This window comes from Periplaneta americana, chromosome 1 (genome assembly GCF_040183065.1).
Source record: "Periplaneta americana isolate PAMFEO1 chromosome 1, P.americana_PAMFEO1_priV1, whole genome shotgun sequence".
NCBI lineage: Eukaryota > Metazoa > Arthropoda > Insecta > Blattodea > Blattidae > Periplaneta > Periplaneta americana.
This window is the reverse complement of record NC_091117.1, coordinates 225,988,047-226,004,089: the sequence shown is the minus strand read 5'-3', so window position 1 is coordinate 226,004,089 and position 16,043 is coordinate 225,988,047. Positions and strand designations below refer to the sequence as shown.

Below are 16,043 nucleotides of genomic sequence, written 5' to 3'. Positions count from 1 at the left end.
ATATAGAGTGTTAGTTGGGAGACAGTAGGGAAAAAGACCTTTTTAGAGGCCGAGACGTAGATGGGAGAATAATATTAAAATGGATTTGAGGGAGGTGGGATATGGTGATAGAGACTGGATTAATCTTGCTTAGGATGGGGACCGATAGCGGGCTTATGTGAGGGCGGCAGTGAACCTGCGGGTTCCTTTAAAGTCAAGTAAGTAAGTACATAAGTAAGTAGGGCTACTAATCGATGACGTTGTAAATTCTGACTACTAATTAGGATACAGTATTAGAAACTTTGGCCAGGAATTCACACAGTGTAACATTGGAAAAAAAAATATATGAAAACCTGAGGCACAAATTACGTAGCAGTCTTCGGTTTCATCATAATGATAAAATTAAGGGTTATAATATTAAATAGAAAACCACAGCTAAACTCACAAGCCCACCCAATATTCTCGTTATCTCTCATATGGATATGGCTCTTTTCATAAAATGTGAAATACAGTATTATGAGATCTTGTGAAATAGTGATTTAGTTACTTTAACACCTGAAAAAAGTTACTAAGACAACTGAATTCCTTCCATCTTAACAGAGGATTAAGAATCTCGATCAGCCGATGTGCTCAGAACACACACGTCGCCTGCGTGATCTCCATCAAGAGGCACGTGGGTTCGATTGAGTTATTAGCGATGGCAATTGACGCGCTAATACGTACGACAAATAAGGCAAACGAGACTCCAAGATGGCGGACACTACTCCAACCGGTCCTTATGTAGTCATCCCCGACTGACTAGCAATTACAAAGAATTATTCATTATAAACGCTCTTGAAAAATAGCCACTCGCTTACGCTCATGCCCTGAATATTCACTCGTGTCATAATTACCAAGATTATACACTAATTACATATTCATTCATTCATTCATTCATTCATTCATCATTCATCCATTCATCCATTCATTCAGTGTTCTGCCCAAGGACAGATCTTTCACTGCAAACCCAGTTTTCTCTAATGTTTCCTATTTTCTGCCTTCCTCTTTGTCTCCTCACAGTTACATAAATTAAGGTAGGTGTCCCTGATATGGCCATGCTAAGGTTTGAGAATTTTTCTAGCCGCCATTTAAAAAAAAAATGTAAAACACTTTTTTCTTACTCGTTCTCAGTCTAATGGACTTTCTTAAAACAATTTCCTTTCCCCATAAAAATAGCTTTAATTGTCCAAAAAGTCCCAAATTCCAAAAGTCTACCTAGTGGCCATATCAGGAACATGTGCACATGATATGGCCACCCTTGTTCCATGTTCTACAAATCGTGATTGTTTTTAGTTTGATAGCGCAGTTGTGCTAAAATTAAATAACGTTGGTGAAAAATGAATAAAAATGACAATTAATAGTCTTTTTTATAATTCAAAAGTGTAGTCAAAACAGGTTTTCCATAAAAATTAAGGTGTCTTTCTTAAAATACAAAATTTTGCTTAATCCATCCCAGCTATAAGGCATGTAAATTTGTCAGGTGAAAAAATAAAAGTGAAATGAACTTGATATGGTCATGGTGCATTTGATATGGCCATATCAGGAGCAGGTAAGCTTTCACGAAAATCGTTTGATTATGAACAACTCGTAAAAGATACGCTATCAACTACAACACCAATCAGCAGAACATTAAAAACTGAATGGAGTACGATGGTTTTCATGGAACAAGTTTCTGAAAAATATACATAAAACAAAGGAGACTTACCAGAGAAAAATAAGAAGAGGTCACATGAAAACTGCAAAACAGGCAACTGACGCCATATTGCTCAACGTGACTGGATGGAAAACGATCAAGTAACATACCAAGATGCCCTTTCACTGGATGCTGCTGCAATTTAGCGGATTTTTCGGTTAACTAACTCACAATAGGGGGGGGGTGGCCATATCAGGAACATGGCCATATCAGGAGCACCCACCTTACTATTATTGGTTATTGTTTTGTTTACTTAAGGTCAATATTATATATTTTTTTCTTTCTTATGAACGATAATAGTTACAAAATTTACGTCATAACGTTTATTCTAATATTTTTAATTTTCTTTACATTTTTGCAGTACCTGTTTCTTCCTATACTTCTGGGAGGTTCAGAATGTGTTCCCTTACCCTTCGTAAGCACGTAGGAACAAGTTACGTAGATGGACACTTGGTTCCCTGGCGACCCCTGAATTTTTTACAAGAACTCTTGTCGTTATATGGGCCCCTCATATAATATTACTTCATTTTAGTCGTAAGTACATAAATCACAATCTGTTATAATAATTTTTCCAGCTATTGTAACAATTTTATTATTATACAGTTGTACCAAAAATTAAATGATGTTCGAACTGGTGTCTTCAAAAGCTCCAAGCGCGCGTCGATGGAATTATTAAATTTCAGATCAATTTATGACAAAAGTAAAACACATGTTAGAATTAGGAAAAATGAATTAATGTATATAATCAAACAAAAAGTTATATTTTGGAAGCTGGTGACCCAGCTAATGTTACGTCGTTAATTAGATTTATTTTAAATGCTATTTTAAGTGATCGTGCTTCATTTAATTTAGAATATTCCCTATTATTATTATTATTATTATTATTATTATTATTATTATTATTATTATTATTATTATTATTATGAATTATTGTCAGTATTAATTGTTTGTATTAATTATTGGTATTATTATTAACTGTACTTTTAATGAATAAGTTTATTATTGTCATTATTGAGTGTAATTAGTTACCATTGCCACCGGGTATATACACATTGCAGTGTGAATAAATACATACATGCATACATATATTACACATTACAGAACACTTCTGGGGTCCCAAAAGACCCCACGTGCCCACAGGAGGGTTTTTATTTCCGAGGTTAAGTGAACTTATTTCCATTTTCCAGTCAGACAAATGTCTACAATTTAAATGTACCAAATTTAATATAAATTAACTTATTATCCTTTTTTGGGTTATTTTACGACGCTGTATCAACATCTAGGTTATTTAGCGTCTGAATGAGATGAAGGTGATAATGCCGGTGAAATGAGTCCGGGGTCCAGCACCGAAAGTTACCCAGCATTTGCTCGTATTGGGTTGAGGGAAAACCCCGGAAAAAACTTCAACCAGGTAACTTGCCCCGACCGGGATTCGAACCCGGGCCACCTGGTTTCGCGGCCAGACGCGCTGACCGTTACTCCACAGGTGTGGACACTTAGTATACATAAGCAAGTGAAATGAAACCAGTACATTACTGAAAATCGAAAAGATAAACGAATTAACTTATGAGTTAAATGATTCTTAAAGGTCTAAGAATACTGTTATAGAGAAATAGAGTTATGATGTTTCAATTTTAGGATATTCTAATAGGTTTTGTCTCCGAAGTGACTGTGGGGCACTTCGTTTTCTCGCCACTCTCCGCCATTACTCTGCATTACCCAGCGAGTCTTTCAGAGCCAAATGAAAATAGATGCTTTCTCTTTTAACTTGCCAGCCATGAATAAATCCAGTTTTCTTTGCACCTCGAGCAGACATTAGCAACACGCGCTGAGGGATCAGCTCCGTTTTGCTCCAGTGTAGTCATCAGCCGGCCATTATCTGCTGATCTGTCAGATGCTGACACAGTACACAGTTTACAAATCGTGGTAACACGTTGAGAGTCATTTTCAGAACAGACTAGGACGCCAATATGAGATTCTGCAGTCAGAAAATTGGAAGGAAGTGTATATCGATACAGATGTCGTTCTGAAGAGATGAAAAGTCATGAAAATGGATCGAAATATGTAGTGATTAACTGAAACAGATGTCATTGTAAAGAAAGATTGCAAAGGATTTGTAGAATCCTTATAATCGCTTGAAACATGGCTGTTGAAGCCATCTATACTAATAATAAATCTGTAGCCGAAATTATTCGGGTAATTTTCGATTTTCCATAAATAATTGGTCCTAACATACATAATTAACCGCCCTGAAACCGAAAATCGCTTTTTTGAAATTTTTGTTTGTATGTCTGTCTGGATGTTTGTTACCTTTTTACGCGATAATGGTTGAACCGATTTATATGAAAATTAGAATATAAATTAAGTTCGTTGTAACATAGAATTTAGGATATAAAGCATTCAAAATATTTTATTTAAAAGGGTGGTTATAAGGGGGCTTGAATTAAATAAATCGAAATATATCCCTTATTATTAATTTTCATGAAAAATATTACATAACAAACGTTTCTTAAAAATAATTTCCGATAAGTTTTATCCCATGCAAAATTTTGATAGGACTGATATTTAATGAGATAAATGAGTTTCAAAATTACAATAACAACGCCATCTAAGGCGGTGTAATGAAATAAAAAACAAATGACTTCGTCTATAAAGAGCCTTGGACAACAACAATCGAAAGCTATGAAACATAGCCTACAGAGAATGTTTCTGTGTTTGTATGAAGTAATATCGGAAGCTAAATATTATTAATTCACCATTGGAAAGTGTAGCTTCTCTAGATGGACATAATGCTATAATGTTATTACAGTAACTTCTGATTGAATCGAGGACAGATAAGATTAAAATAGCTTCTTATGCACAGACAACTTGATAGGCATTCGTTTCCTGTATTTCCTAAAATAATTTTTATGACGAAATGAGTGTCTCTGGATCAAAATGATCGCATTTTAATTTTTTTAATACAATTTAAATTAAGTAACATAATAAACGACTTATCCTTCTATCAAACACGAAAGTTCCCTGAATCAAATGTCCTATTTTAATTATGTAATTACTTTATATTTATTTCTAATGGGTGCAGCGGAGCGCACGGGTACGGCTAGTTGGTAATAAAATTATTTATTAGTGGCTTGAGTAGTAACAGTATTATATTGAATGTAATAGCCTACATATACGATAATATTCAATCTTAATTCATTTTTCCAATAAGAAATATATTGCGGGTTTCATAGGCTCACAGCCTCCAGGGAGCAATGATATATTGCGGGTTGCATCGGCGCCCAGCGGTCCAGAAAGCCAATGCACTTCAACAAAAATAAAATTATCGATTTCTTAGAAAAAAACATTGGGATGTTTACAGTATTAAGTGGGGTAGCTGAGGGTGAAGTAAAAGAAAGAAATATTTTCATATCTGCTTGACTTAAATTGCAGTGAAGTTATTTAAATTAAATAAAAAACGACTTAATTGTATTAACATTTAAATCATGGTGTCATTATAATTTATTTCTTCGAATGTAGCAACTATTTTTGTGCGAGATCGTGCGTATTTGCTTGGTTTCCGCACAAAACCAATATGCGGAAAGTCTAAAATTCCACATTCAGTATTCCCAACCTAACACACACAACAATTTCCCTCTTCTTACCGCTTAAGTGACATTGATTTTACTGCTTTAGGCTTTTAACATATTATTTTTAGAGACGTTCAACATAGTAATAATTATAAATTGGAAACTTACCACTGCAATTTCACCTAAATTGCACTGTTAATTATTGTTTTTAAATATTTGCAAAAATTAAGTAAACTCTACAACTCCACTAAAGTTACTGCATTCGTGATACATGTAACATTAAGGAAGCCGTGAAAAAATCAACAAGATTCCATAGACTGGGGGGGAAAAAAGACAGACGTCTATCACGGCCTGCTGGAGTATAGTAATCATAGAAAACATTTTAAAGCAACAATGTTGAAGATAGATATTTTTGTTTTGCAAATTTGCCGTCATTGAACAGAAACCAAGATGGAGATTTCATTGCAACTAATTAGAAATTCCTCTTTCAGGTATGTAATAAACGATCTTCGCACAAAATAATGAACGATACACGAGCGGTATGTTTTCTTTCAATTCTCGGAAATTAAAAAAGCTCAACTACGTTTCGCTTTTTCAAACTTTTCCTCGAACATGAAAACTTCAACATACCGCTCTTGTAACGCAAATTACTGTTACCATTCTTTTTCATCAGTGCTCCATTACCTCCATATTACTTTACCGTTTTTTTTAACTATGTCATAATGACGGTACCAAGAATCAAGACTTGTTCAATATAGATTGATTCCAGGAGCTGAAGCAACACAAAGTACTCCAGTAAATTATTGCTTACTTCTGTTACGGAAATTATAAAGCAATGTTTTTAAAATGTGATATTTTGACAAGTTAAATGAATATATATTTTGATGTACCGAAGTACATATGATATTTCCATGCAGATATTCTGCGTCATCATATGATGAAAGAGTGATGGAACGGAGAAAAATTCTCTCCGGCGCCGGGATTTGAACCCGGGTTTTCAGCTCTACGTGCTGATGCTTTATCCACTAAGCCACGCCGGATACAACCCCGACGCCGGTTAGAATCGTCTCAGATTAAGCTCCATCTCTTGGGTTCCCTCTAGTGGCCGCCCTCTGCACTACGTCATAGATGTCTATGAACGCAGGACCGAAGTCCATACATGTGTTGAGGTGCACTCGAATGAGTGACTGGTTGGCCGGGATCCGACGGTATGGGCGCCATCTTAAATCACAAAGTGATTTATTACGCATATCATATATATTTTGATGTATTGAAGTACATATGATATTTCCATGCAGATATTCTGCGTCATCATATGATGAAAGAGTGATGGAACGGAGAAAAATTCTCTCCGGCGCCGGGATTTGAACCCGGGTTTTCAGCTCTATGTGCTGATGCTTTATCCACTAAGCCACGCCGGATACAACCCCGACGCCGGTTAGAATCGTCTCAGATTAAGCTCCATCTCTTGGGTTCCCTCTAGTGGCCGCCCTCTCCACTACGTCATAGATGTCTATGAACGCAGGACCGAAGTCCATACATGTGTTGAGGTGCACTCGAATGAGTGACTGGTTGGCCGGGATCCGACGGTATGGGCGCCGTCTTAAATCACAAAGTGATTTATTACGCATATCATATATATTTTGATGTACCGAAGTACATATGATATTTCCATGCAGATATTCTGCGTCATCATATGATGAAAGAGTGATGGAACGGAGAAAAATTCTCTCCGGCGCCGGGATTTGAACCCGGGTTTTCAGCTCTACGTGCTGATGCTTTATCCACTAAGCCACGCCGGATACATCAGCACGTAGAGCTGAAAACCCGGGTTCAAATCCCGGCGCCGGAGAGAATTTTTCTCCGTTCCATCACTCTTTCAAGTTAAATGAAAGTACCCCCTTACCCGGCAGAAGAAAGCGTGTTCTATGGAACTCTGTATTAAAACTCGTTCGTAGCGTTTTTTTTTTTTCAAATCTGATTAAAGCATTTAAACCTACCGTCAGAATTAGTAAGCAGAGGGATTCCCCATGTCATATAGCCAGAACACCGGGAGGTAGCTGAACTCTAGGCTGGATTAGACCTGGGTTAAGTTGCTCCGAGCCCTTAATCTATACTGGTACCATAAAAAGTATATTATTTTGTCACAGAATACCTACGTCTTTGATCGCACTACATATAGAGTCAAATTCACTCAAAGTGTGTCATGAAATTAGACGAGATTAGAAACTCCTACTGTGCGAAAGTATTAGATATATAGAAAAAAAACCATCTTAGAGTATAGACACGAACGTTTCCGATCGACGAGTCATCGTGATAGGAGTGGTGGGGGTAGCGACAATATGAGGAAGAAAACTTTACCAATAAAAGGTCGTTACTCAGGAATGACACACTGTACAGGATTCATTTTGGTGTCTTTCTATTCAAAATTACAAGTTCTGCTAGAATAATGCCAATTTCTAAGTTTAGGGAAGTTTAAAAGAAAATAATTTTCAAATATGAATGCTTTGGTGAAATAAACTAAACGTCTTATGTCATTATTGACAATTGCAGAGTGTATGTAACATCCGACTTGCCAAATTATAAGAGATTAAATGCGGGAGATAGAAATTCAGTAGGGGACATCTATTCTAATTAGATTATCTTCTAAAGCAGCGGTCATCAGCACAGTGTACCCTCGGACTAGCGTCCCTTAACCGCGGATAAGAGCTGTACTAGCGTGCAACCGTGGCTTTATAATTGTAATTGTATTCTTAATATTGTAGTTGTAATCCCCTGGTAGAGGGAAAGAGAAAGCCTAATGGCCTTATCTCTACCAAAAATAAATAAATAAATAAGTAAATAAATAAATAAACAAATAAATAAATAAATATTTATTACCTAAAAATATAGATATGGAAAATAAATTTATCAAATACCAATTCATGTGTGAGAAACAATGAAGACAAAAGAGAGAAGTTTAAATAAAAAGACCAGATAGCAAACTCAGATAAAATTTTACAAAACAATAAACATCCCAGTTTCTAAGTATGGTTCACAAAAATGGACGCCTGACACAAAACAGGCAAGGAAAGAATGGAATCAGGATAGGTGAGATTCTTGAGTTCTGTAGCATGAGTAACGCTGCAATATAAAAGAATAAGAAAAGTGAAGATATAAGAAAATAGCTTGCTGTGAAGAATTTCAGCACAGATATAAAAAAAATCGCAAAAGACACTGGGCAGAAGACATTAACTGTATGACAGAAAATAGAATTCTACACATAACGATAAATTACTCCTAGAGGAATAACAAATTAATGACAATGATAAAGATGATGATTGTGACGATTTCGTTAAATAGTAGGATTGTGCCACACTGGAAGTATCGCTACTTTTGAATGCTTAGAGTTTTTTTCGGTAATCTTGTGCTGTAAATTTTAAAATGGAACAGATGCAAGAGACTACACATTTTAGAGTAAGAGAAATTAAATTACTTACTTACTCGCTTTTAAGGAACCCGGAGGTTCATTGCCACCCTCACATAAGCCCGTCATTGCTCCCTATCCTGAGCAAGATTAATCCAGTCTCTATCATCATACCCCACCTCCCTCAAATCCATTTTAATATTATCTTCCCATCTACGTCTCGGCCTCTGTAAAGGTCTTTTTCCCTCCGGCCTCCCAACTAACACTCTATATGCATTTCTGGAATCGCCCATACGTGCTACATGCCCTGCCCATCTCAGACGTCTGGATTTAATGTTCCTAATTATGTCAGGTGAAGAATACAATGCGTGCAGTTCTGTGTTGTGTAACTTTCTCCATTCTCCTGTAACTTCAACCCTCTCAGCCCCAAATATTTTCCTAATCACCTTATTCTCAAACACCCTTAACCTATGTTCCTCTCTCAAAGTGAGAGTCCAAGTTTCACAAACAAAGAACAACCGGGAATACCCATGCAAAAAATTGTACATTTTTCAACATTCAGGGAATTCACGCATTAAAATTCGTGCTTCAAGCATGAATTTCAATTAATATATTTTTTTTAATCTTGTGGAGTGACTTTCAATTATTACTTCTGCACTGGCGAACCTCGTTAAGCTTATACATACTGAACCTAAAAAAAAATCTTTAAAATGGTAAGGGTTCTGTTCACATATAACTAAAAACTGAACTGAAACACAATTAAAAACATTTATAAAACGGCCATACACATAATCACAGGTGGTGGTCACCGCATATAACGATATTAGTTTTTTTTATTTTTCGATCGAAAGAGGTAATAAAAATACACGTGACTGTAGTTAAAGGCAGATTTTATTATACGCAATGTGTCTTTCTCTGTGTTAGCTGGCGTTTCAAGATAATCACCGAATAAATTATACAAATATCCATGTTGTGCTCCATGAAAGTTTAAATCGCTCATTATTCTTACCACAGGAAGCAATAAAACGGGGCTAGGACACCGTACGGGGCTAATGAAATACACAAACAGGTAGTTCAGTGCACTCCCTGCGGACTATAGATTAGGAATCTGATAGCGATTTAAAAACAGATTTCACTAAAAAAACCTAGGGTATCCCATGAATATAACCCATTATTCCTACGGTTCAGGAGTTCAATAAATACGCCATCTGCCGCATTATCTAGTATATTATATAGTTAATACGTAATTATATATTATATCCATCATATAATATCTCGTATATTATATTGTGACTTTTAATTCAACAATAATATTACTTTTATTCACAACAACAATGGCATTCTATTTCTGGGTTTAAACACTCCCATCAACAATGGGTATTCCACTCCACACAGCAACACAGTATTTGTTATTGGACTCCACAGACGACAATGACAATTCACTTGGGTTATTCAGAACAACAATGTACTCCTAATCTCAACTAATGTTCACAAAGCACTATTTACAAAACAAAACTGTCAGTTTTGACTTGGTTAGTTCTTCTAGCTCATTCATTCAAGTTAACAGTATATCGAACCCAAAACTTCCTGAGACAGTCCACTGAACTTCGAACTCAAGGTCGACCTGGTTGGCGAGTTGGTATAGCGCTGGCCTTCTATGCCCAAGGTTGTGGGTTCGATCCCGGGCCAGGTCGATGGCATTTAAGTGTGCTTAAATGCGACAGGCTCATGCCAGTAGATTTACTGACATGTAAAAGAACTCCTGCGGGACAAAATTCCGGCACATCTGGCGACGCTGATATAACCTCTGCAGTTGCGAGCGTCGTTAAATAAAACATAAAAACATAAAACATCGAACTCAAGACTTTCAGATAAAGTTCACTGCACGCCGAACCCAAGACTCCCGGACGCGTTGCTTCCGCCTGGGCGCTGCTGATTCACCAAATGTACTCGCTGTCCAAACTAAAACTGGCTTTGGCTCTTCTTCACGTCTTCTATTTATTACTAAATCACACTTCTGGAACGTTCGATCCTCGAAGTTTCTACGGATGTAGCGAGGATTGCGCTTCTGGAGACTTCTCGGGCTTTCCTCTGTTCAGACGCAGTTGCTTTTCCTTCCCTCTCTCTCTCCGCCACGGCGCAAGTGCTTGCCTAAGCCCACGTTTCCTTTCCCCACGCCGCGCCCCAGCGCCCACGGAGCTCGTCTCTCGCGCCTCCTTCTTTCCCGCGCGCCCACCCTTCTGCCGGACGCGTGCTCGACTCCCGAGGCAGCGAGAACTTTCCAGCATGGTTGCCACAATATATTACGTTACGAAAGTCAATCAAAATGTATATCTAAGTGAAATGAGTAATAGTAACTTACACCTAAACAGGAAAATAAAATTTATGTTCTTCATTGCACAAAAATATTTCCTTATAATCTGTAAGACTTCGTTCACTAACTTTATGACACAGAGGTAAACAGCTTTACAAAAAACATAAAACACAACATACAAAAAAATACACACTAGACACACAACACATGTTGTATTGTATTGTCGTCGTTGCGTCAGTGAGATTGAAACTCTTGGCCACGTTTTGGGTGCCTGTCCTTTCAGCGAGATACTGCGGAACTCTAGACATCACAGAATCAGGTCCATGATTGCCGAAGCCTTGAGGAAGAAAGGTCTCACTGTGCACGAAGAAGTCCATGGCATCTCTCAAGAGGGATCCTGTCGGCGAATTGACATGCTTGCCATTCCACCAGGCTCTACATCCGCCTACATTATCGACCCGACAGTCAGGTTCGAGGCACAGGAACAACAGCCCGCTGAAGTCCACGCAGAAAAATGCAGAATTTATGAGTCCACAGTTCCATTCTATTTGGAGAAATATCACCTCACCTCCATTGAAGTAGTTGGGCTAATGGTTGGCGCTAGGGGCACAATACCTCGCCTCTTTGTCAGTTTCTGCAAGAAGTTCAAGCTGAACAACGACTTCATTCGTGATGTTTCCCTTGCTGCTTGCCATTTTAAAATACCTCCTGTACTTTGTTTCCTAAGAAGGAGTGAACTTATGTTTGAACGTCTAATCCCTTTGTTTACTGTGTTTAGGCCTGTTATATGTATGCTATTATTTTTCCTCTACTTAATTTCTCTTTCTTGTTCGTTCCCCACATTTCTCTTTTGTTGTCTGTTTTTTTTTCACTCTCTCTGTTTGTTATGCTTTGTCCAATGAGACAGTCCCATTATTGGAAAAGCTGAAATAATTTCTTTCTTATTATATTATATTATATTATATTATATTACATATATTACAAAACAGTTATATTACCGGTTGTTCTGCATGGTTGTGAAACTTGGACTCTCACTTTGAGAGAGGAACAGAGATTAAGGGTGTTTGAGAATAAGGTTCTTAGGAAAATATTTGGGGCTAAGAGGGATGAAGTTACAGGAGAATGGAGAAAGTTACACAACACAGAACTGCACGCATTGTATTCTTCACCTGACATAATTAGGAACATTAGAGCCAGACGTTTGAGATGGGCAGGACATGTAACACGTATGGGCGAATCCAGAAATGTATATAGAGTGTTAGTTGGGAGGCCGGAGGTAAAAAGACCTTTGGGGAGGCCGAGACGTAGATGGGAAGATAATATTAAAATGGATTTGAGGGAGGTGGGATATGATGATAGAGACTGGATTAATCTTGCTCAGGATAGGGATCAATGGCGGGCTTATGTGAGAGTGGCAATGAACCTGCTGGTTCCTTAAAAGCCAATAAGTAAGTAGATATGAGGAGGTCCGTTCCAAACCATATTAAGTCCACTGTTGCATTTTTTTCAGGAGAGAAGAATAAATGTTTTTATGTGCCAGCTATGAGAGATAAATTAAAATGCCAAAATTATTAATTACTGCAAGACCTTACTTTATCACAATCAATTACATTTGAAATTACTTTTACACCAGACTTTCCTGAAATTCAGGACACAATACTGTTTGAGGTGAACATAAAAAAAGAAAAATTATTTCTTTCTCTACATTGCAAAAATTCAACCAAAGTAATTGTGTAAGTAATAGATAACACTCGATTTACACCTATGTACTATTCAATCACAAAAGTATAATGTTCATTAATTCTAACGATCTTTTTTTTATTAGGTTATTTTACGACGCTGTATCAACATCTAGGTTATTTAGCGTCTGAATGAAATGAAGGTGATAATTCCGGTGAAATGAGTCCGGGGTCCAACATCGAAAATTACCGAGCATTTGCTCGTATTGGGTTGAGGGAAAACCCCGGAAAAAACCTCAACCAGGTAACTTGCCCCGACCGGGATTCGAACCCGGGCCACCTGGTTTCGCGGCCAGACGGCTAACGATCTTGATCAGCTTTCTTATTTGTTGAGATAACTCTTTCCTTGTACCTGCGTATGTCATGTGCGGGAATTGGACAACAGTGAAACCGACCTTCCCTATGCTAGCATGATGGTTCGAAGATTGTTAAATCAGGATCCTTGTCAATGTTTCTGCAGACTGAAATAAGAATACCCTATTGTACATTACATTATTATTGTATAAACCAGTTTTTTTAATGAAAATAAGCATCCTAACACCTATTAATTGAAAAATATAGTGCAAATTATTACACCGAAGTTCACTTTGTTGCTGTCGTGTTGTTTCTTTCTTCACTCTTTTCCCGCTTCCTCTGCTATTCCCACCTATAGGCACTCCTCCCTCCATTTTCACGGATATCACGTGACCAATTGGACAGCAGCAACTCTGAACTGATACAAAGGTCGACAATAAGTCAATACTGTAAATTGGCTCTAGTTTATCTGAGTGCAGGAAACTTGACACGCAAACTTGCAATGAAAAATATTAATTGGTTTTGGACAGAATACGGTTTGACGCGGACAAAGATGTGGACATAATACGGTTTGCCACGAACACCCAGTTTCATGCAATCTTTTGAAGGGGATTTAATACAGTTAGACCCAAACAGACTTCACAGAATGATCGAGCATGTTCAGAACTATACGAAATCATATAAAACTTATATTGTACCGAAGTACATATGATATTTCCATGCACATATTCTTTCATCGTATTATGACGCAGAATATCTGCGTGGAAATATCATATGTACTTCGGTACTTACTTACTTACAAATAGCTTTTAAGGAACCCGAAGGTTCATTGCCTCCCTCACATAAGCCCGCCATCGGTCCCTATCCTGTGCAAGATTAATCCAGTCTCTATCATCATACCCCACCTCCCTCAAATCCATTTTAATATTATCCTCCCATCTACGTCTCGGCCTCCCTAAAGGTCTTTTTACCTCCGGTCTCCCAGCTAACATCTATATGCATTTCTGGATTCGCCCATACGTGCTACATGCCCTGCCCATCTCAAACGTCTGGATTTAATGTTCCTAATTATGTCAGGTGAAGAATACAATGCGTGCAGTTCTGTGTTGTGTAACTTTCTCCATTCTCCTGTAACTTCATCCCTCTTAGCCCCAAATATTTTCCTAAGCACCTTATTTTTAAACACCCTTAACCTATGTTCCTCTCTCAGAGTGAGAGTCCAAGTTTCACAACCATACAGAAGAACCGGTAATATAACTGTTTTATAAATTTTAACTTCCAGATTTTTGGACAGCAGACTGGATGATAAGAGCTTCTCAACCGAATAATAACACGCATTTCCCATATTTATTCTGCGTTTAATTTCCTCCCGATTGTCATTTATATTTGTTACTGTTGCTCCAAGATATTTGAATTTTTCCACCTCTTCGAAGGATAAATCTCCAATTTTTATATTTCCATTTCGTAAAATATTCTGGTCACGAGATATATGATATGCGTAAATCACTTCGTGATTTAAGACGGCGCTTATTCCGTCGGATCCCGGCCAACTAGTCACTCATAACGAGTGCACCTCAGCACATGTGTGGACTTCAGTCCTACGTTCATAGACATCTATGACTTAGTGCAGAGGGCGGCCACTAGAGGGAACCTAAGAGTTGGAACTTAAACTGAGACGATTCTGTCCGACACTGGGATGGGTATCCGGTGTGGCTTAGTGGATAAAGCATCAGCACGTAGAGCTGAAAACCCGGGTTCAAATGCCGGTCCCGGAGAGAATATTTCTTCGTTCCATTACTCTTTCATCATATAAAACTTAATTTCGTCCGTGAGTGGACTTAATAAAGTTTGGAACGGAACTTCTGATATATATTTCATTATGATATATATTTTATGTATTTATTTACACTGCAAGTGGGCAAGCACCCAGTGGCAGTGGTATACACAATATAAATAATACATAATAAAATTGCAATACACAATACAATTATACAATACACAATATAATAAGAATACACAATACAATTTAACACGATAATTACAATTAATAATAATACATAAAATAACCTAATTAATAAGTGAACCTAATTTTACAATACTACCTACATATGTATAGGCCCTACATAAGTTTCACATTGGTACTGATATTAATCTTTCACTTTACTCTCATCTCACTCACTGTAGTGGCACTATGACGCATTTCACTGACACTTTAGGACACATTTCACGGACACTATAGAACACATTTCATTGACGCTATAAATTATCACTGATCGGAACTATTCACTGCACTGTAAAACCATAACTTCACTGACTCACCACGCTTCACTGATACAACAGCTCAAATAAGACATAATCACACCCTTATGCATACTTATTTATTTATTATACTCCAATTTTACAGAGAACCTTATTTTACTTGAGATAGGTATGTTAGGGTTATAAATACATAATAATAATAATAATAATAATAATAATAATAATAATAATAATAATAATAATAATAATAATATTATTATTATTATTATTATTATTATTATTATTATTATTATATGATGTTGATTAATGAAGTCTCCTATTGAATTAATCTTACGTTTCAATTATGAAATTAACACAATTTTACAAATCTATAAATTCAGGAAATCTCTACAAAGTTTTTATAATTTATACGCATGAATGAATGAAATGCAATGAGATGAAATTAAATACTAAAATGCAATCTTATATTTCAATTAACAAGTTTCATGAAATATATACTATATTATAACCTAAGCAAAGAACTAATCCTAATATTCACTAGAATGTAGTTTAAATTTCTGTGGGTTGAAATCTCTGAAGACGTTACACAGTTTTCCGTTAAACAATGTTGTTACAAGCAGTTTCTAAATTTTATACAACACATTCATCGTGAATCTATTTTAAATTATTTTCCTAATTTATTTCTATCAAGTGTTAATTTAAATATTTATGGCAAAATATATAAAAACTATAGAAAAAATTATAATAATTC

General features: G+C 36.7%; 1 non-coding gene across 1 annotated transcript; it reads right to left on the bottom strand.

Annotated features, from left to right (window-relative positions):
- Window positions 1–6,629: 6,629 nt before the first annotated feature.
- TRNAY-AUA (transfer RNA tyrosine (anticodon AUA)) lies at window positions 6,630–6,701 on the bottom strand. The gene has a single exon. It is a non-coding gene; the product is annotated as a tRNA-Tyr (tRNA).
- Between the last annotated feature and the right edge of the window lie 9,342 nt (window positions 6,702–16,043).